Raw genomic sequence first — 21,692 nt, 5'->3', positions numbered from 1 at the left:
ACTTCCTGTAGGGACTAACTTGCTTTAGTTATGTTGACTCTCTCTTTGAAAGGAAAATACTACTACATAATAATAATAATAAAATGGTGTAGGTACATAATAATTGCTCTAATATTATTTATCGTTCATGGAAAACGAATACCTAAATAAGATTACAAAAGTACCTACCTCAACTTTAGTCATTAGATAATAAATTATGTAAGCAAACGAAAAATTATTATGATTTTTTTTACAAATGTATTACAATAAAAGTTAAACGAACTTAGCATTACTTTGTAAGATGGAATTTGTTTCCGCGTAGCAGCAGTCCTTTGTAATAAAATAGAAATTGTGTTTCTTCCGACACAGCAACACTTGAGAGGAATTTTGATTAAAATCAAAAATAAGGAGGGGAGCTAAACTATGAGCGGAAAATAGAAACATGGTCAGGAAGGCAAGGTTAAACATGCATTTCTACTGACGGATTTTAACCCTTCCTGTAAATATATTAAGAACTTCATTCGCCGAATCGTGGCTTGTAAACCCGTGACGTTATCACAGACTGAAGTCGTAACAGATGCGTTTGGGGAAGGGTTGTGCTGGACACAAATGGAAGCCACTTCAAAGCGGCTCGTCTGATGCATCCACTAACGTAAACACTTATATAAAAGAAAATTTAGTTCAGTTTAGTTTACCAAATAATTGGTTTAGTGAGAATCCGCTTGGCGACCACAAATATGTGTTTGATGTGTGTTCTGTGTATAATAATTATAATGATTAATCTAAACTCTTCATCACAGGCGGCTGGAAGTTGGAATTATAGTTTGGAATTTGGGATGCAACAACAAAGCACACGTAATAAAATTGTATTCATTTGGATATAATGCAAAATAAACTACTTTGTTTGGCAGGTAAGCGTTTTAATATAGCGAACGTAACAATAAATGGGGCAATATTAAGTCCCACTCAAGTTTTTGTCCCCAACTTGAGTGTCCACGCGTATGTGGTGTATTAAGCGCCCCTAAATATCCACACGTATATTGTATAAGTTGAGTCCAAATGTATTTTTCAACTTTTTACCGCGAACGCCAAACAAAGCATATTGTTGCTCGTCATAAGAAACCCTGCTTTATTTTGCCATTGTTGGCGCACCATTTATCTCCTGGAAATTTATGGCGGGTTGAAGCGAATGGTCGACATATTTGCACCGTGCGCACAGTGCGCGTGATTTTAGTGACGATACAGCATCGCATAGAATATCTACTGTGGTTGTTCAGGAAGCAAGAAGATTTATAATTGGGACAAATCAAATATATTGATGCTAGAAACCTTTGTTATGGGCAACGTTCTAAATACTTTGATAATTACTTACTAAAAGAAAAGTTCCCAAAAACTCACACACGCACGACGCAAAAACGTGCACAATGGAAACAACATTGGAGCCTAAAAAGCATCGATTTTGCTAACATCGCTAGTCGCTATTGCTGAATAGCGATGCATTTTAAAACTCTATCAGTCAACCATCCACACTGCACCTCAAAACCCTGTGGCGTAGGGTTTGGTGCATTGTGACGAGGCACCTTTTTCTGCGTTTACTTCTGTTCAACTACCGGCTTGATTAGCCACGGCGGGTAATGCCCACTGCCAACCATTGTTTGTGGCTTCGTTCCGCGAGCCAATTCTCTTTGGTCACAATTGTCGCACTTGTGGAAAGCAATAAAAACATTTATCAAACCGAGAACGATTTTCAAAACGTGTTAACGGTCGCACAAAGACCGCCAACGTTTCGCTCTGAAGTAGCTTTATTGCGCTTCTATGTGATTCCAGAAATTACCGGAAACTGTTTTGGGGACCTCCACGAAATTAATTTGTCAACTTGTCATTGATATTTTTATGTCATTTCATCCAAACTGTCACATTTTGAATTTAAACTATAAAAGAAACAATTCATTCAACCCTCCGTATTACGGCATATCTAAGCATTAACTGCGTTAAATAAACCCTGTTATGAGCCAACTAGATTCAATTTGATCCCTGTAGTTTACATTTACGATTTACGAGCGGTATAACCTGACCTAATTCTGCGCTTAACGTGTTAAGGCTTAAGCCGTACCTGCGTAGTTGCGTTGTTGCAAACAACATCAACATCCAACTGGTACAAAGCATGAATCAGGCAGTAATTACAAGCAGTCACGGTTGTATAAGTTTTAATTAATCGGTAAATTAAACTCGTACTATTTATGTTCGGTAATCGACATCGGATAAGAGTTGTCGTGGAGCGGTTTGTGGGTTTGTCTCCATTGTCTACAGAAACTTGCTGTTTTATTGTGTGCTTAAAAAGTTATGTGCATTGTATATTAATTCAATAAATTCCAACTATATTTTACTAAACTAAAAATACGTCCATACAGTTAATACATTGTTATTATTATGTATCTAACGCAGATTTTCAATCAGATACCAAGCTGTATAGCAAAGAGTTCTATAGACAAGAAAATTTTGTCATGACGTGAACCATGAATATCATGATAAGTATAATGAAAACGCGCGATCCAGCCAGCTATGCAAAGACGATGTGTCGAAGCTAGTTACGATCCATGTCAATATCGTCGGTTTGGATCTGTCATCAAACGAGACATCTCAATCCGGAATAGCTGAATAATTGGGCGCTTTTTATAGGTATATGCTGTTGAGCAATCTGATTCCGATTACATCTCTGTATCGATTACTAAATATGAGGTATCACGAGGAAGTTTAACTTACGTGGTACTTATAGTAACTATTTAGTAAAGTGTTAAACCGCTAAAAACTTAAATAGTGTAGAGACGATGTCATTAGGTAGCCTTTTCCGATTAGGAGTAATTTAGTTGTATTGTTATTGGAACTTTTTCATTGCTGGCGAGTGTATATAAATATAATTGAATACCTATTGGTTTTTAATCAAATACAATGAAAAATGTGTATGAATTCTTCATTTAGTGAGGCAACTATTCTAAAATATTACAGGTATTAATAAAATGTTTCTACGAATCCTACAACACGCGGTGTTTATCCACAATTCGTAGTATAACTACAATATTTACACAAATGAAATCACCTATTCGACAATCACTGGCACTAAATTTAAATCGGAACATAAACAGGTATGTTTATAGGAAATTATCTCATGCTGTTTGTTCAAAACACTTTTTCCTCGGAACAAGAGTGTGAAATGGCCTCAACGAGCTGTAGGCGGTATCGTCAAGGTTCAATAAGTTTATTCCTAATGTAAATGTTATAGAAAATTTATGGAAATTACGGTAATTACATTACGCCCGATAGCAATTTAGGGACGTAATAAACATGAATACTGCATACAGATCCATATATTCGTATCCAATATGAATAAATATCAGTCCTCTTTGTATGACACTGTTGAACATGTTGCTTTTGTAAGAAAATTAAATTGATAGCACAGAATTTAAAAGTTATTAAAATTTATTGATGTTGTACAATTTATGATGAGACGTTTCAAACCTAGGTGGAATTAATTTAAATGTTCAAAAAAGTACATATAATGGAAAGTTTTAAGTTCAAAGTTCATGCAGTACGTTGAGTGAGTTATCGAATGCTTGATTTATAATAATTAGATTTGAACAAATAATAACATATTAATCTTGTTATTGACTAAACAAGTTTGTTTAGTTTTGATTCGGTATGAATTTGAAGAGCACTTCTAATTTGATTTGAAACTTGGAGCAGTTTGTTCTCTTTGACTATATTATGATAAAAGTACTTAACCATATTAAGGGCCACTTCATCTTCAAAATTGTAGACGCAATCTAGTAAGAGTAATTTTACTGGTATCATTTATCATACCTACCTACTCATCATGTTGCAGAAGTTTTACAGTACATCGCATAAACTAGATACATCATTCCAATATCAAAGTAAAATGTGCAATCCCACCAGAATTATTGAAGTATTCTTGGACTCAGGTTCTTTGATACAATGTAGGTATTGAAGAAACCCCTCAATCGTCAGTGTACTAACTAATTGCTGATCTGAGTTGGAACACGTGGCGTTCGCATGAGTCGATATCCGTCTAATTACTGAGAAGCATTTCATCAGCAGAAAAGGAACATAAATAAATGCAACGATAGATGTTATATGTATCACCGGTATTGCACAGATAAGCATACTTTCATACAAGTCAATTTGTCGAATCTAATAATAAATTCTGTACGCAAGAAAGCATAAAATATATTAAAATTGTATTTTTTCGATTAATTATGCTGACAAAATTCAGAATCGATCGGCCATCAAAATCTTTATCAGATCTCCTCACCCACTACAAAAGAGCTGATAATCTACAAAAGACTGAACTGATTTGCATGAAAAATCAACCCAAATAACAAAACTAAAATCGGTTCAACCGTTTGTGTTCTACGCTACGGCAGACAGACAAAGACACGTTAAACTGATAAAACCCCTCTTTTTAACCTTGTTGGGGGTAAATAATGTAAACTAACGAATTGGTACGAATAGGGTAGAGGCTAATATAAACGTCAATCTCACTATCTCTATAAAGCCTGCACTTTTGTGCTTACCAAATTAAATTAAGCCATACTGAACTGAACAACTTTATAAACTAGGACAAATAGATAAAATCCACAAATCAATTCTGTTTGGCTAATATATTTGGTCCTACCCGTATACTTCTTGCTCTAGATAGGGATCAAAGAGTGGTGTTAATAAAATTCTCCCCACATTATTGCCTATTGTCTCTATGAGGGAGATAAAGCAATTTACTTAATTAAAACTACCCACGATGCGGTCGCCCTATACGAAAATAAACTGTTGAAAAATGTACCCGTGACTGTTATTTTGTGAACAGCGCCAAAATAATATTTTTTTTGCTTATATTTGAAATACATATTGCGTTGATTTTAGTAGTTATAACTTCATTAATTATTAACTTTATTTTATGTTCTCTTCTCTTTACTTTTAACTTCAGTTACTACTTAGGTATGTCCGTAATAGTCCGTATCAGCTTTATTAGAAACTCTAAGATTTTTTTTTATGTAAGGTTTATTATACATTTATCTTTTTAATCAAAGCCCCTACTCAGTTACCAACTCAAGTAATATAAAAGCAAAGCCACGGGCACACGTATGTACTGAGAAAGTGTTAAAATTGTACCAGGGCCCTATGAAGTCATTACAAGTAGAGTTATGTGACAATTTGTAGCGGTTTTTAATGTGAAAATTACATCAGAGCAGCTTTAATAGACTTGTGTGCCTGTTAACTATAAGAGGATTGTTTATAAGGGTGACGACTGGCTTTCCACGTCCATTATAATATTAAGATCATGAGACTATAATTTAACGTAACACTACAATTCAGGCTTTGTGAGGAATTGAGGACACGCATTGACTCCAAGTTTCGATTATTTGATCCGAAGATAAAATATAAACAACTTTAACACAAACAGTTATTATTTAAGTATTACTTATGTACTTTTAAAGCTTCTATTTGGCTATAAACTAATCATAAAAATGCATTTTAATTTACATAGGTACAAATTTATGTAAAATTTTAATCTTTTTATAATGATACCGTCTGAACCACCGAAGTCGATAATTATAGGTTATAGTTAAACAATCAAGTTTCTAATAATCTCTTTTGTGTACACTCTCGGGAACTTAAAGTCAATTTTATATCTTAAACAAAGATTTATTTTATTATAAATTGGGTAAGTTTATGTTATCGTATCAAGAATGACATAAGTATACAAAACCGTTCATAAACAGGATATTTACTTACCTATTTATGTACATGGTTGCTTATTAAAATGAATCATCCAATAATTAAGATAGGTTTTGTAGGTATATCAAAATATATTTTTGGCATACAGTATTTTGTAATTATACATTAAATAATATAAGCTTATCAAAGTTATACCTATGCGCTATGTAACGTTTTCAAACTTTAACTAAATAATAACATATTTTTATGAATAAATTATAAATCTATAATACCTAATGATTATATTTATTGACGGTCAGTAATCACACAAGGAGTCCTTCGTCAAGTCGCGCGCCTTAGAGTCGCGCGCCGCGCGAGTTGGCATCTACTGTTTTTTTATATCATCAACTCGCGTGCCCATGTAAAGTACATGTAAAGTACGGTCAGATGAAAACGAATTGAAACTAAAAAATATAGTTAAATATTGTCCCCTGGCTGATTAGCATAAGAAGGTACCGACTAGACAGTCGCCATTAAAGTAGATGCTTTGATTTCGGGACAATAAAGCCTATGTTGGAAGTGCGGAATGAGGCAAAAGGGGATGTGACCTATGACGCATGATACCCAAGATTGCTATCTCTCTCATCCCGTGCGCCAATTTTACCTGTCATAGCTATGTCCTTCAAGTTTTTGTTGCAAAAACCGGTTTAAAGGGTTAAAACGTCATCATTGTTTTAGTGACGTCGTTTTAGTGTTACTCCTAATGCGAAGCAGTTACATTAATTACAGTGTTGATAAGTAATAAGCCAATTTTTTGTTGTTGATTATTATTAGAATATTATATCTTAAATTATACATCTCCGAAAGGATATTGTGTTTTATTTTAAGGTAAAGTCCTATAAAATACCCTATACATTTTAAGTAGTTACCTTAAGCATAAATAGCATAATAAATTATAACTTTTGTGGCTGACTCTACATATTTTCACAGTCGAGCGAGTTGACGACAAAAAAAGTAGGTAAATACGGTAGGGGCAACTCGCGCGCGGCGCGCGAGTCAAAGGCGCGCGACTTGACGAAGGACTCATCACAAGACGAGTATTGATTGTTTCTCACAGCAATAAAATCCCATTCGATGTTCAGTCGCATATCATGGGGCACTCCATTCGCTTTAATTGCAGTCATTTGTATGATTGCTTCATTGGACTTGACTTTCTCGTTAAGAGGCTGTTGCCACTTAAATATAATTTTATCACTTACAAATATTATGTTCAGATTTTATATTGTATTTTATAATTCGACTCATTAACAACCTGAACCGTTGCTTCAATAAATATAATCCCACGTATTATAATTAAATATCTACATACGTATATACCATGCGTAATGTCACCGACAACTAAGAATAAGATTATAATATATGTAGATGTACCTTTTTTAACATACTAAATACAGGTACAAAAAAAAATCACTTATAAAGATTTAAAATCTCAAATAATTATTCACATACTTACCTTTTTACTGAGGCTTGCTCTTGGCAAATTTACTCACGACAGATGTCTTTTATCGCACAGCATCTGTGAAAAGGTAATCCAATATTAGCCACTGAATCTCACATGCTCATAACAGGTTCATATCAAATTTATAAAATTGTTAAAGAAATCTGTAAGCAATCAAAAGATGGCACGTTATTATGATGTCAAACAAACCCGTCTTGAGGTTTAATGAAACTTGTTATTCTGTGTCGTAAATATAAAATTTATTATTCCCTTTGAATGTTGTCTTTAAATAACTTGAAACGAAAGTCGTCAAACAAAAATTAGCAACGGTGTGTGGCCACACAAACAAAATTGCTCTAAACAATAGTCTGTTTGCCTATTTTCTGTGTCAGCTTTCTAATTTTACAAATACAATATAACCCAATTCTTCTCGTGGTCAAAGAATCATAAATTAGCGACTGTAAAAAGAAACAGTCCACATGCCACCTCTTGAATACTCTTTCAAGTATAAACACAATATTTTGCTACCGGGTACTGCAATTGAAGGTAACAGATGCTAACAATAGGCCGCTTAGGGCGGCCACACAAATGCAGCTTTCTAACCTTATATATTATAATCGGTTGAAGTTGGACTTGAGCCACATATTTAACATACATCTAACATTTTATATAACAAGAATCTCATTATACGAATACTTACCGTAATGAATGGATTCCCTAATCTGAAAATTAATTCGAATGACTCTAAATTTTAACAAAATGTAGGTGAATGGTGAGAATGATGACTAATTTTGCACAAATAAAAACCAAATGAATAAAATAAACCTGTTGACCACAATAACGTTATAGCCATATTTTATACCAAAATAAGTAAATATCAAATCCGAATTATACATAATTATGTGTACATATCGATTGTTTAAGTTGCAACCTGTGCTGACAGCCTTAAATCTATTGAGACAAAATGCAACAGCGCACAGTGAGTAAAAACATGAGCACAACAATACATTTTGGTAGCGACTCTCATCCCACTTCCGTTGAAGTTTGACGGAATAATGACGGGGCTACTGTCCGGGATCGTCTTTTGTCTAAGGCCCCATGTCTCCAAGCTAGTTGTATTGGCTGCCCACTGGGAGCCTGTGTTCTCGGAACAAGATCTACGTGTTTCTATAATTTGTCTTGTATTTATTGTTAGCTCGTTCGTTTTGTGTTTAGATTTTTTAAATGCAGTGGCTCCTGAAATATTGTGTGGAAAATTTAAATAATTAGCACGATTTTAAAGAGTTGGCAGATATATAAGTTAATTTAATTCATATACGTACATATATTTTGTTAAATTGAAATGACATGATATACAATTATTGTGTGATATAAATTACGGAAACTACTTTCTATAGACGGTTATGTTTTTAAATACCGTACTCTTCTATGCCAACATAAACTCTTACAAAACTTTATACGTGCGTGTGACAGCTAATCAGAAATCTGAAACTTTTGTGTCCGCGTACAATTGAAGCAACAATAGTGGTGTAAGAAAAACATCAGGTATATCGGATATCAATGCGCAATCTATTGTAGAGTATAACATAGTATCTATGTCTGTGACAGCAGAACTACGAAAAATTGCATCTAAAACGCAGTTGTATATTGGTCGCATTGCTTTGTCGGTCAAACAAAAAATATTCCGTACAATTGCCCTTGTAACTTGAATACAGATCATTATCGGGATTATAGAATAAGCTTATCTGTGTCGCCAGAGAAGCCGATCGCATTCTTATCTACTGTTCAGCTGCCTAATAAGTTTCCTTTCGTTTCATTTGAAAGCATTACAGATAATTACGTACTCGATTGGGTACCGGCCATTTCTCTTTTGTTGTTTCTGACGTACTTAAAAATATGGCTAGATAACAACTCAGGTACATACCTTAACGTTAAAAAAGAATGATTTCCGCATTTTGCCAGTCTGTCGAATGGATTTAAAAAGGGTAATATTGTTACCTAAATATAAAATAACAATCTGAGTAGCGTCAGTACCCAAAAACATATAACAAAAATAAAGTTTTAATGAATGATCGAAGATGATGGAGGGCAGATGGTTGCACAATAGTTGTCATGTCCAGGTAGATTAAAAAAAAACTTTATAAATATTACAATTTCTTATACTATATACTTAAAATGTTGGATTATTATTAGGTAAGTAGGTATGATAAAACTTTTAATAAGTATGTATTGTTTGTACTTACAGTGGTCTACTTTGTGAAGTAAGTCTGGCCTACACAGCATAGCATGGATAGAGGCAAAATGACCTAAGTCCAGGGCTATTTTAAGACATTTGTCTGGCCTTCAAAACCAATAGCATGCAAAATTCTTAATGGCGCCGCGAAGGCAAATCTTATTGTAGCTGTGGGTGTGATCGACGAAGCGTGACCGCATAAATCGTAGAAACTATTAGAAACCTCTTGAGGACAGCGAAACACTGCACATCGTATTGTTACCGATTCGCCAGAGTTAATACGAGTTCAATGGCGCCTCCCAGCCGTTTAATAACAGGAGGTGTGGCCGAGCTTTACATCAATGATGATAACTGTCCAAAATCTACGGTATTAATTTTATGCAGTCTCTTTGTTGCAACCGCGCAAGTTTCACGCTCTATCCGGAGCACTGGGCTGCAGCTGTCAACTAGTTTTGGGACCAACACGGCCATTGTCCTCGGATAGATACGACTTCATATAAATGCAGTTTATGTGAGTTTCTCAAAAATTCAATGCGTTCTCAAGAATTCCGTGTCGTGGAAAAAAATATCTATTGTTACGCGCTATTCACAATGAAGCGTTGGTCGTATCACTGGCGCATTAAAAAGTATTCATGTGGTACTTTTGTACGGTCCACCCATGGCATTGTGAGGAATGGCAAAGATCTTGACACTTTTACATTTGTCATCTTTCTTGCGCTGATCCCTTAAATGAACCGCGATTTTTGATAATTCGAAATGCATTCGTGTCGTTTGTGTCCAGAGGACCGGTAACGGCAGTTAGATTCGAAATAGCTGTGTCTAAATGACAACGGGACTTAAGCTGGTGACAATTGAAAATGTTGAAACAATTGCGCAAAACAAGGTTGATGAGCTCGGATTAAATGTGACTGGAAGTGAGAATTAGATGGTGCTCTTGTTATGGTCAATGGTGAAGGAAATGGAATCACGGTTTTGATAACAAGGCGTGACTGGCCATCGTATTGTCTCAATCAAATGGCTATGAGCATTGGGTACGATGACCGGCGTTGCTAAATGGCGGGTATCTCACTGCCTATAAAGGGTTATTGGTATGCGTTTGCGTAGCCAGTAACTGATGTTATTGTCTCGATAGCTTTGAATTGATTGTGTGCAGATGCAAACATTGTTTGTTATAGATGCATACAAGCAGTGATTGTTTTGATTGTGAGTTTCTTCTTATGCTGTTTATTGTTTCGTAGAAGAACTTTTTCAAATTTATACAACCTTACCTAAACTAAATCAATGAGATTATGCTCATATCCATAATTATATGTATATTGATATCTTGATAACAACTTTTTAAAAATACGAATACCTTAGTGATTATCAGAACTTTCTTTGTTTCCTGTAGCACCATGTAATTTAATTATCATTTTAGATTTGGCCTACAACTATTTCGAATGAAAGGAATTCTTGTTAATTCTAATAAATCTGTCATAGGCATTGCTAAGTTGGCTAAAAAGCTTTGATTTTACGATCAAAGGAGATCGCAAGCGAGGAATTCAACGGATGACTAATTTGATTTAATTTTAGAACAAGAATCGTGTTGATACCGATGTCTTAAAAAATATAGATCTACTTTATTATTATGGTTCTTTGGAAAAAATACAATAATATTTTAAGTAGGAGAAACAAATTTTATATTGTCGTGGAGTTGTTATAAACAAAACAATAAATATCCGTCAGCACATATAGGTAGGTTTAATGTTTCAGTATAATAATACCATCTGATTCTCTAAACCAGAATTTTAATAGTGCACACTATGTTTATATATTTGACTCGGTTTCAAACGAAAATTAAGGCAATTAAAATTGCAAAATGTCTGGAAACGATAAATTATATTATGGTCGGTACTTTGTATGGAAATATTTATTGTAAAAAATATGTAGATCCAGTATTTTTAGATGATTCAAAATCAAAAATAGCTACTACTGAGGTTCTGCATGTTAAGACAAATTTTAAACGTAAAAGTCACAGACACGGTTAAAACTTATTTAAATTAGTTACAAATCACGCAATATTGCACGTAATATCATTTTACATAGCATACTATGTAAAATTATAATAAGTAGGAATAGCTTCGATTATTGTACACAAGCAATGAATAAGTTCCAATGGCCATTGCCGTTCCATGTCACCGGAACTTTTCATTGCTCGCGATTATATCAACAGAAGTATCGGTTGTACAAAACATAATTATGATACATACTTCGTAGTTTTGTGGTTACTAACATCGGCGCTATGCTTGCCAAGAAGCTTGCCTTTTGCCTTGTAAAGTCGTATAGGGCTCATTCGGAGTTACATAAGTACTAATAATTATTATTAAAAGTCAAATATTTTTATTTATCGTATGAATATAAAAATTTCTGATAAACGTCAATTTTTACAAACTACTCTCGGATAAGGAGGTGCTCTTTCTGTCTTAGGAGAAGAACGGAGGCAAAGAAACTCCTGAGCCATCTTTTAAAAAAAAAGACCTAAAACTAGTTGGTATACAATACTTATAAGCTTTTAATACTTAATAAAACTACTATTTCCTTTAATTCAAGTTACAGCATTTCTTCCTAACATTCAAACATTCAACTCCAGGAATGTATGCTAAAGAAGCGAAGGCACGGGGAGGTGGACAGTTGGTGATTGTTCACACGTCGATCAGAGTCGCCGGCGCGCGGCCGCTCGCATGACTGAGCCTTCGTGTCAGCTTGGGGCTGCGAACACTGGTTGCTGGGGGGTCACTCTATACTGATGAAAAACGAACGAACGAGAGCTGTCGTGAAAACGGCACGTTTAATAGAACGAGATATAGCCATGGTTCGCGCAGCGCTCCTAAGCTTCGGAAAAACAAAACTGCAGCGTTAACCACGACTCTATCTCGTTGTATTAAGCGTACCGATTGTGTGACAATGCTCGTTTGTTCGTTCGTCGATTTAGAGAGTGACCCCCTTGCGACTGTTTTGACAGTGGCGCTTTTACATAAACATAACCTCACTGACTCCCGTATGCATGGAAGTTGCAATTGGTTGCTGGAAGGTAAGGTAAAGGTAAGTATGTAAGTTGGCGAACAGGGATACAAAAACACAGTACAAATAGGTACTTATCCACATGATTTGCTTTAGATTTGCTCTTCATTGTTATTGTATCTGATTATTTGACTGTAAGCATCTGGATATCGCAAGCGGATACGCGAATTCTGAATCGATATTTTAGACCATAATTGTTTTGATCGCGATTCAAACCAATTCCATTCATCCATGTTTTATTCTTAGCAATTCCATATTCCAAATCAGAAAAAGAAAGGTGTTATAAGCTGAAATCCGCTGTCTCTTTTCAGATATCCTGGCCACAAGATGCGTCCACACGCAATACCCCCGCGAGTCACCACGGCGAGTCGTCAGGTCAATCCACTTAGTTTTTGCGCTGCCGATAAAAACAAAACACGCCTCATTTATCGACGGCAACTGCGTGCTAAGCTAATAAGATAGCACGCAACCGTTTAGTCGTGCTTAGAGACATAATGGCTTCTGACTGCGGCTGTTTGGTTTACATTGAACCTTAATAAATGATTATACCTATAAGGTATTTAACTGTTCCATCGTAGGGTTGTCTATATTTTTTTAACACAAGTATAGCTAGGTATAATATATCCAGTATAAATTTAATACATAATATTTTTGTTATTTATTTCTAAATTTATTATTTAAGTTATTATTGTTGTTGTTATTCATTTTTAGTGCTAAGTATGTAGGTATTTTGTATCGTCTACAACAACAATCATCTTATGGTTCATATCATAATACCAAACCAACAGTCTCGTAATCCAAATTTTGATGCAACGCATACATTAAGCTCTGCAAGCTCCGAGATTCACAATGGACGGGGCTCCTACTCGATTACCATTAATTGTATGCTCGCACGGGCAGCGACACGAGGCACGACATACATACATGAGCGCGTTTTATGCCTATGTACAATTATACATATTTAATCTAATAGTATACAGTATGTTCCAAATCAACCAATTTTCAATAATTTTAGATCATTTGTACAAAATAATCCCCAAAGTCACTCCCTTTCGGCTTACTATTATAATACTTTTTTTAAACCCTAAAATAATTTTATTATGGTATTGTGGCCTACCTAAGTTTCAATAGTCAAGAACTATTCTCCCAAGCATCAGCACTTCCAATAAATAACTACCGTATTTTTTAAACAGTTAATTAAAAGTTAAAGCAAACAATCGAACAAGCGTTCCAACAAATTCAAAAGTGATGTTAAAAGCTGATAGCTTTAGTGCTTAATTTATGCGATTTGCTCGCTGCATTGTAACACCGGCACAACCTTTCAAACTTCCATTAAAGTAGCTATTAGAGAAACAAACAAGGAACTCCCCCTGCTATAAAATAATTATCGCTTTTATCCAAGCCGAGGCGGGCCTTTTACGAAGTCCATCTTCCAGTCAGTCCCGAAGGCAAACATAATATTAAAAGAATTTCACAGAAACCTTCCCCAATCAGACCCTTGCCAGAAAAAACTAATCTAAAATCGGACGTTTAATGACGTCAGCTAAAATTATTATGGCAAAACCGCCGGCGGCGCGGTCATACTTGTGTATGGGTGCACGCCGTGACGAGCCTAAAACAAACTCTAACTGATATATTGATGACGCCTTGAACTACTTTTTAGCTGATAAAGTCCTAAAAAATACCCTCTGACACCTGTTTTGTTAAGCACCTGCCTTACTGAACGAATAAAATATAATATGTAAAGAAATTCGTATTCTAACCAACGATTTCATGTTTAACAATAGACGCGTCTTCTTTTTATTTTTTTCTTACCATAAAATATGTATGGGATCCCATCTTGTTTGCATTAAATTATACAGCTTTATGTTATTCTGACAACCAACTTGTTGTGAAATTGTTTTGCAGAAATTTTCTTCTTTATTGCCTTTTATTTAACTATTCCTTACTTGCTACCATGGAGTGTACTTACTATTGCTTACATTTGTAGACGTAATGACTCCATAAATAAATTACATTACTATGGAGTCTTCAAACAAATAGACGGTTCATTTAGTTAACTACATATCTGTGGACAGATATAAATAACTTCAGAGATCATTATTCCTTTATAAGTAGTAGAGGGTTAATTAAGGCGCATTCATGTTTGAGCCCCGAGGTATCATTTGCTATTGTGATGGGCCCATCGGCTCCTTCGGGGGTTGCCTGTATTGTTGTAACATTTAATAGCAAAAATGATAAATGTCTCTGCCGGCAGAGGAATTCATAACAAACCCTAAGAACGCTTTAAAACTTTTTTCGATGTCCGAATGAATGATTTTGTTATAACGACTGCGTTTGATAAAACCAAAAAGCCGATGTTGGCTGTGAAATATTTGATAGAGTCCTTAGTTTTTCTGTGGGAAATATCGGTTTTATTTAAAACCATACGAGTAAACTGACCGAAAAGGCAGCAAATATGTCAGTTAGCTTGTAATTAAAGTACAAAAAGTAAGTATCGAGCTTCACCAAAGCAGCCTCGTTGGATCCCCCACGTAGCGGCCGTGTTTCAAGCCGCCTCAAATAGACGTAAAAAACACTCTTTGCCCACGTTACATCACATAGCCGCGCGATACGATACCCGTAAGACTCTTAAACGTGATTTAACAAAAAGCGCAACCCTTTTAAAGGGAAGTCATCGTTTTAAACGCCTTAAGACGCCGCTACACTTTCCATAAACTTAAATAAGCTCTTAACGTAGATGATACAGCTACCTCCTTGCTTAATCCTCTTTTGGACCGCGCTTTTGTTGTTCCACCAGAGTAATCTCCGTTCGTAGTTTAATAAACAACAGAAGGCTGTGTGAATCCAAGTTTTTTTTTTAATTTTGCAATTTGAGCTAAGTAGGAAAATACAGTACCTACTTAAGCCGCATTTTTTTTAAAACACCAGCATTTTACTTTAAATAAGTAGGTACAAATGAGACCAACATCTTTTTAAGAAAAAAAGGCTAAAGGGTTGGAAATGAAGTTATAATCAGTTCTGTCAATCTAAATTAAAATACAGAGTTGGTTGTTCAAGAACCTGTAAATGAACAATGGGTCAAACCCGGCCGATTTCACATGTCTTTTTTTAATGCATTATTTTGTACTCCACATTTGGAAGATCAGACAAGGAAAGGGTTCGGGGTTTAGATTTTTTGAATATTATCTTATCTATGTCACCTTTCATACATATCTCGATATCATTACGATGCAAATTGAGTCAAATAGCATCTGCTTCCTCCCATGATAAATAATGTTTTGTATGTAGAGCATCCGTACTACATAAGAAATCCTGTGAATAATGTTTACCTTCTAAATACATACTTATAATGGACAACATTTCAAAAAACTAAAGCTGCTATAAATCGAAAACCATTTCGAGATTTAGCTCTAAAGGACACAAAAAAAATGTTTTTGTATTTTTTGGATGTATCATTTTCGAGAAAATCATAAAATAGTAAAAAAGTGCTGATGACGTCATGCATCAGGTGCGATGCATTTTGATGATCAAAGCCTATAGATTTAAAAACAAAGTAAATGTCACTTTCATTTTTGATTGAATTTGACGTTTTATCGTGACGTTGTTGTTTATTTGGGTCATTTTCATTAATTCTGTTCTGACACTTTCTGACTATTTTTTTATTTATTATTAACAGATGACCTCTATATAATATGTCCCAGAGCATGCCACCGCCTACACAGCTGAAAAAATGCTTCTGCTTATTTTTTTACATGATAAGTACCTACTTTCCATCATCAGAAATATCAATGTCATTTGAAAATGACCCATTTGTTGGTTGGCATGTAAACAAAGTTTAAATGTCACTTGTCAGTGTCATTTATGTTTTTTTTCGAGACTCAGGCAATAGACAAAAATAAAAATTGAGCCTAATATGTGACTTCACTTCCGGTTTTAAAATAATTAACTTTAAAGTTAAAAATAACATGCAAAAATTAATGTATATACAAAATAAAAAAATACGGGTCCACTAATTTTCTATAATCTTTCCGAATATCTAATAAAAATATAGGGTAAAGAAAATGAAATGTTGTCCATTGTCATTATGTATAGAACTTAAACGCTGACTAAAGAAGTGATATGTAGATATTTCGACGTTTCCCATCAACATTGCGATAGGTTTCAAATTCTGCCGACTCCTTGCGAAACACTCAAAAGAGCAAGCACAAATGGATATCGCTTTACATTTTTTTCTCTGCAAGCAAAACCTCCGCGATCGCTGTCCGGTATAATTTTATATCAAAGAGCAATCGTTCATTCAAGGGGTATTGAATAGTCGTTAAGAGCGGAATGGGCGTGGGTCTACAATATGTACCGTCGCCGGTCCTCAGCCAGCTCTTGTTCTCGACGATTTCAGATCACTTGCATACGAAAATGCACGTAATATAAATCTTTCCGGTGAGGCACGAACAACTGAACCACTCCCACTCGCCTGGACTCGCGGCTCAAATACGAATATTAAATTCCACTCGTTCGAAGTCTTTATTTAAACTCACAAAATCAACAACTTTAGCCTTTATCTTCAAGCCTTTAAGCGCGGTTTGCATTCGCGCCGCTGCTTGGTCCCGAGGGCAGCGGCTCAAATGGGATATTTCGTTTGAATGGGTATTAATAATTTTTATTACAGGTTCAATGCATTGTGCCTTAAAGACGGATTCTTTTTGAGTTTTGCGACGTCCATCAATAATCTTCGGACGTTTGAATGTCTGGCGGTAACTTTATTAGTCAATGTTTTTGAGGTCTTTAATCAACTTGGGCGCGTTAAATCTGGAGAAAAGACTTAATTATGCTACACATGACTGCATTTTGTTAAAGATAAAAAATAAAACACTGTTAATAAGAGAAAAAAAAACTTTTAACTAAAAGTAATCTCTTCCAGACAAAGGATCAAATAAATAAGCCACTGCACGAATTATCGTATTGTACCTCATTGTTGCATAAATGGTTAAACAGTAAACATTAAAGTGGAGGAAGCGGTCCGTCAGATGTGACGCGTCGTATCAAATCGCGCCGCCCGCGCCCGACGCAACGTTCAAGTTCAAACGATAAGAATGCCAGAATCGACCTCTTACTTGTGATTGGACAGTAGTACTCGTAGTGATGGGGAATTATTCATATTATGAGTATAAACATGCCACATTTTTACGCCATTAGTGGTTGAGGAAGGCTGAGGTTAGAGTTTTTTTAGGGCTATATATCCAGCAGTGAAGTATTTTTGGCTGATGATAATTATGTTTACGCTTTCAGAACAAGCGAGTGTTTCCAGATAACATAACATTAAGTATATTCTTATAGCCTTAAGCGGTCTTAAACTTTAGGGTACAACACTGGCCATTCCTTGATAGTACATTTAACTGGCCAGGAGGGTCACTCTATACTGACGAAAAACAAACGAACGAGTTGCCGTCATGCAATCAGCACGTTTAATACAACCTGATAGAGTCGTGGCTCGGGCAGCAGCGCTTCGAAACTTCGTTTTTCGTTATAAAAACTGACCCCCAGTCTCTACCTCTATAGTTTGTATTAGCGGAACGAATTATACGTTTGTCTTGTCTAGCATATTGAAGGTCGGCTTATTATTGTTTTTCTGATTTAGTCCAGGGTCCAGGGCTGTTATTAAATAACCCCTGCGGCCTGTTACAGGCACGTAGGTATGCATAATTAATTAATTATATTTGTAACCTTTACTTTTTTTGAAGTGACGATTGACCTGTCCGGCAATCAGTAATTTAGTTCCAAGTATGTTTTCTAACCTGTACAGTTACTTATTAAGTTTTTTTAATTTCTCACAATAAGAGTTGTACAAATGAAAATACGGATAAAGTATATAAGATGAAGGATAAGATACGAACGTTTAATATTTTTTTGATTCAAAACTCTAAAACACTTGACGTTATCATCATTTGCATCGCTGTTCGTCTTTGGCTGACACACACAATACATGTATTCAATAAAACAGAGGAAGACTGAGGCCCACGTTAAGAGGGCTCAAAGCTTAACCTTAAAGAAAGTTTTTATGCTTTATCCAAACCAAAGAGGCGGGTCGTGGTCCCAGAGAAGAGCATAAATACTCAAGCGAAGTCACTCAATAGGTTTAGCGCTTCATACACTACAGTAATTTGTTTGACTTTCCTTACGTATAAAGTAGCGCTTCTAGCGGACACTATCATGAAATTTTTAATATAAAATGTAAACTTTACAGATTATTGTTATAAATTCTTTCATTCAATATTAATATAAGTAAATTGCTTTACATATACTTTAAATTTCCTGTTCGGTAGATAAATATTAGTGTTGCCACGAATAGTGAATTGGCCGAATACCGAATACCGAATATTCGGCGACGCTGCCGGCCGAAGCGCCGAATATTCGGCCGCCGAATATTCGGCGCTAAAACCAGTTTTTTTTGTTCTTTGCTTTGAAGAAGTCGCTACAGATTATATGAGAAATGCTAATTACAGTGAAACCTGGTTAAGTGGGACCTGGATAAGTGGGAAACCTCCATAGCTGGAACTCATGCTGAGGTCCCAACACTTTCGCACTGAATTACCTCTGTTAGTGGGACGAGGTAAGCCTCTATAACTGGGATTTGTTCTTTCGATTTATCATCATAGTTACCTCTATAACTGAGACAGCGAGTAAATTTTATATGCATAAACCTCTGTAACTGAGATTTCATTTTTTGATTTACGCACTCTTATTCTACCCACAAATTCCACACGTAAATCCAAGTACGTAAGTACAAATTTGGAGCTTCAGTTCAATGTATTTATTAATCAATTACCTTAAGTTTTAGTTTCGCTTTACTCTCATACAGAAGTATAAATTTGAAAAAGGCCAAAACGAAAGCTACAATCTTTATCATTACCTACGTGAAAAACTGAATTTTATTAGCTCTGCTGCGGAGTCTCCACGGACCGACATCGGGACCTTTACCCTATACTTGTTGATGTGAGGTTGGGTGAGTTGGTTACTATATTATATAAATTTTATTTAATGATCGCACCTGTATAACTGAAATAACCTGTATTCTCACCTCTATTAATGGAACCCTCTGTAAATGAGACAGATATTTATTTATACCTGTATATCTGAGACACTGGGTAAGTGGAATACCTCTATAAGTGAAACAATATTGCAGGACCCTTGAAGTCTCACTTAACCAGGTTTCACTGTATTAGGAGGCAGAATGCTGTGGCAAACGAGTTGAATTTTTATTTGATAATAGTTCGCCTAGATCGGATGGCCGATCCTTACAAGTGGTGATCAGCAAACAAAAAACAATACCCGAAATCTTTTGCAATTTGCAAAAACTTGTCTTTCTTCACCTGGAAGTAGCGTTTGTAGTGAGAGGTTATTTTCTGAGGAGAGTTACAATGAAAAGCGCAATCGTGGGCTACCAAAAAATGCTGAAATGCTCGTTTTTATCCAGCACAACTTACTATTGATTAATTTTAAGTACTAAAATGTTGTGATTTGGAAATAAATACCTACACAATTTTGATTTTTAAGTCATTTTTTACATGTTTTACTATTCGGTATTCGGCCCGAATAGTACGCACTATTCGGCCGAATACCGAATACTGAAAAAACTGGCCGAATAGGCCGAATACCGAATAGTTGCCGAATATTCGTGGCATCTCTAATAAATATACTTTTTTTAGTATCTTTTTGTGTTAAATTGAAGTGCATATAAGATATAAACTATATAGTCAATATAAAATGCCCAAGAAGCAAACCTTACACGAAGCTGCAAGCAAACCTAAGACAACAGAATAATGAGCAATATGAGCAACGTGTACCTATCCAGTGGACACGCTACGATGTCTATACCTCTCCGATAGCCTGATAGTTAAAAGGTTAGACGAACAATCGAGTGGCGTCGTGAGAATACGAGGCCGACCATTTCAAGTTAATGCACCTAAGTGACTCTGGCCTCTCTAGACAAATAATTCAGAGCTCTTTGTAGATACTGATGTCGTATCACGAATCGATCATTTTGTTGTTCCCAATAATGATCGTATAATCAAAGAGACGATGAAAGAACTTGTGTATGTTAACTTTGCTGCTAACGTTATTATTGTTCTGAGTATTGGTAAAAGTTATGAATATAACACAGAATGTTATAGAAAATCGAAAATAGAAAATCGAAAAATATGTAGTATGCAGGTATGGTATGTAATCTGAAAATATTTTACAATGTCTTGTGTCCCTCCCTAAGCGTATAAAAATGTTTTAAATTCGTATAAAAAGTACTTACCTATTACCCAGTAAGTATCTATGTAACATTAAAAAATAATTCCCGAAAGTCAAAGGGTAATTTGAGTCAAACCCTTTTGGCAAACTATATTTTTTTTACAACACACTGCATATTGCTTTTGCCAAAGGATAGGAAACAACAAAAAATGTTTCCTACGTGAGAAGGATTTGAACCCAGATCGTAAACATGTAAGAGTAAACAAGTAATAACAAAATGTATGTTTGCTAATTATTACGACAATAACACAGAGCCAAGAAGAATTGAATAACGTATGTATGACTGGAGCCGTATAAAGAAAACACAAATGAAATAGTCAAAGGGCTGTTGAAACATTCCTCGACCAAATGGAAGATGCTAATTGGAAAAGTATACAACATTTCAATGTAGGCATTAATTTAGCTTCATCTAATGCTGGTACTTTAAGAGAGACTATATCTATGTCATTTCTCTTATAAAAGACGGTATAGCATTTACTTACAATATTTTAATAACTTAAACAGTTTAAGGTCCACAGCAAAGGTTTTACAACAATCGGGCAAACATTAGATTCGAGGTGACTTACTGCCAGTTTCTATAACTCTATCTATCCATAACTGGTAGTTACTTTCATACGATTTTGACATAATGAAAGGTTACAATCTGACAAAATCGTATGAAAGTAACTACCAGTTATGGATAGATAGAGTTATGCTCAGTGGTAGTCAGCTAACTTGCAGTTAATGATCTTGCAACAGAAGAGCGCAACCTGTAAATATACAAGGCACATTTTTTTATAAATATGTACTTATAAGTTTTAAATATATTTATCTTTAACTTAACATATTATATAACAATAATAAATAAAACATCTTCTATAAATACAGCAGTAGAAATCGGATAAATATTTCGATAAG

At 35.1% G+C, this 21,692-nt stretch overlaps 1 long non-coding RNA gene across 1 annotated transcript; it reads right to left on the bottom strand.

Moving 5' to 3' along the window:
• Positions 1 to 4,765: 4,765 nt before the first annotated feature.
• Positions 4,766 to 19,960, bottom strand: LOC125490443. The gene is made up of 3 exons (XR_007267679.1): positions 19,514 to 19,960; positions 14,514 to 14,517; positions 4,766 to 4,780 (listed from the first exon to the last, which is right to left on the bottom strand). It is a non-coding gene; the product is annotated as an uncharacterized LOC125490443 (long non-coding RNA).
• Positions 19,961 to 21,692: the final 1,732 nt, after the last annotated feature.

Source organism: Plutella xylostella, chromosome 23 (assembly GCF_932276165.1).
Source record: "Plutella xylostella chromosome 23, ilPluXylo3.1, whole genome shotgun sequence".
NCBI classification, from domain to species: domain Eukaryota; kingdom Metazoa; phylum Arthropoda; class Insecta; order Lepidoptera; family Plutellidae; genus Plutella; species Plutella xylostella.
This window is presented reverse-complemented; position numbering and strand designations above follow the sequence as displayed.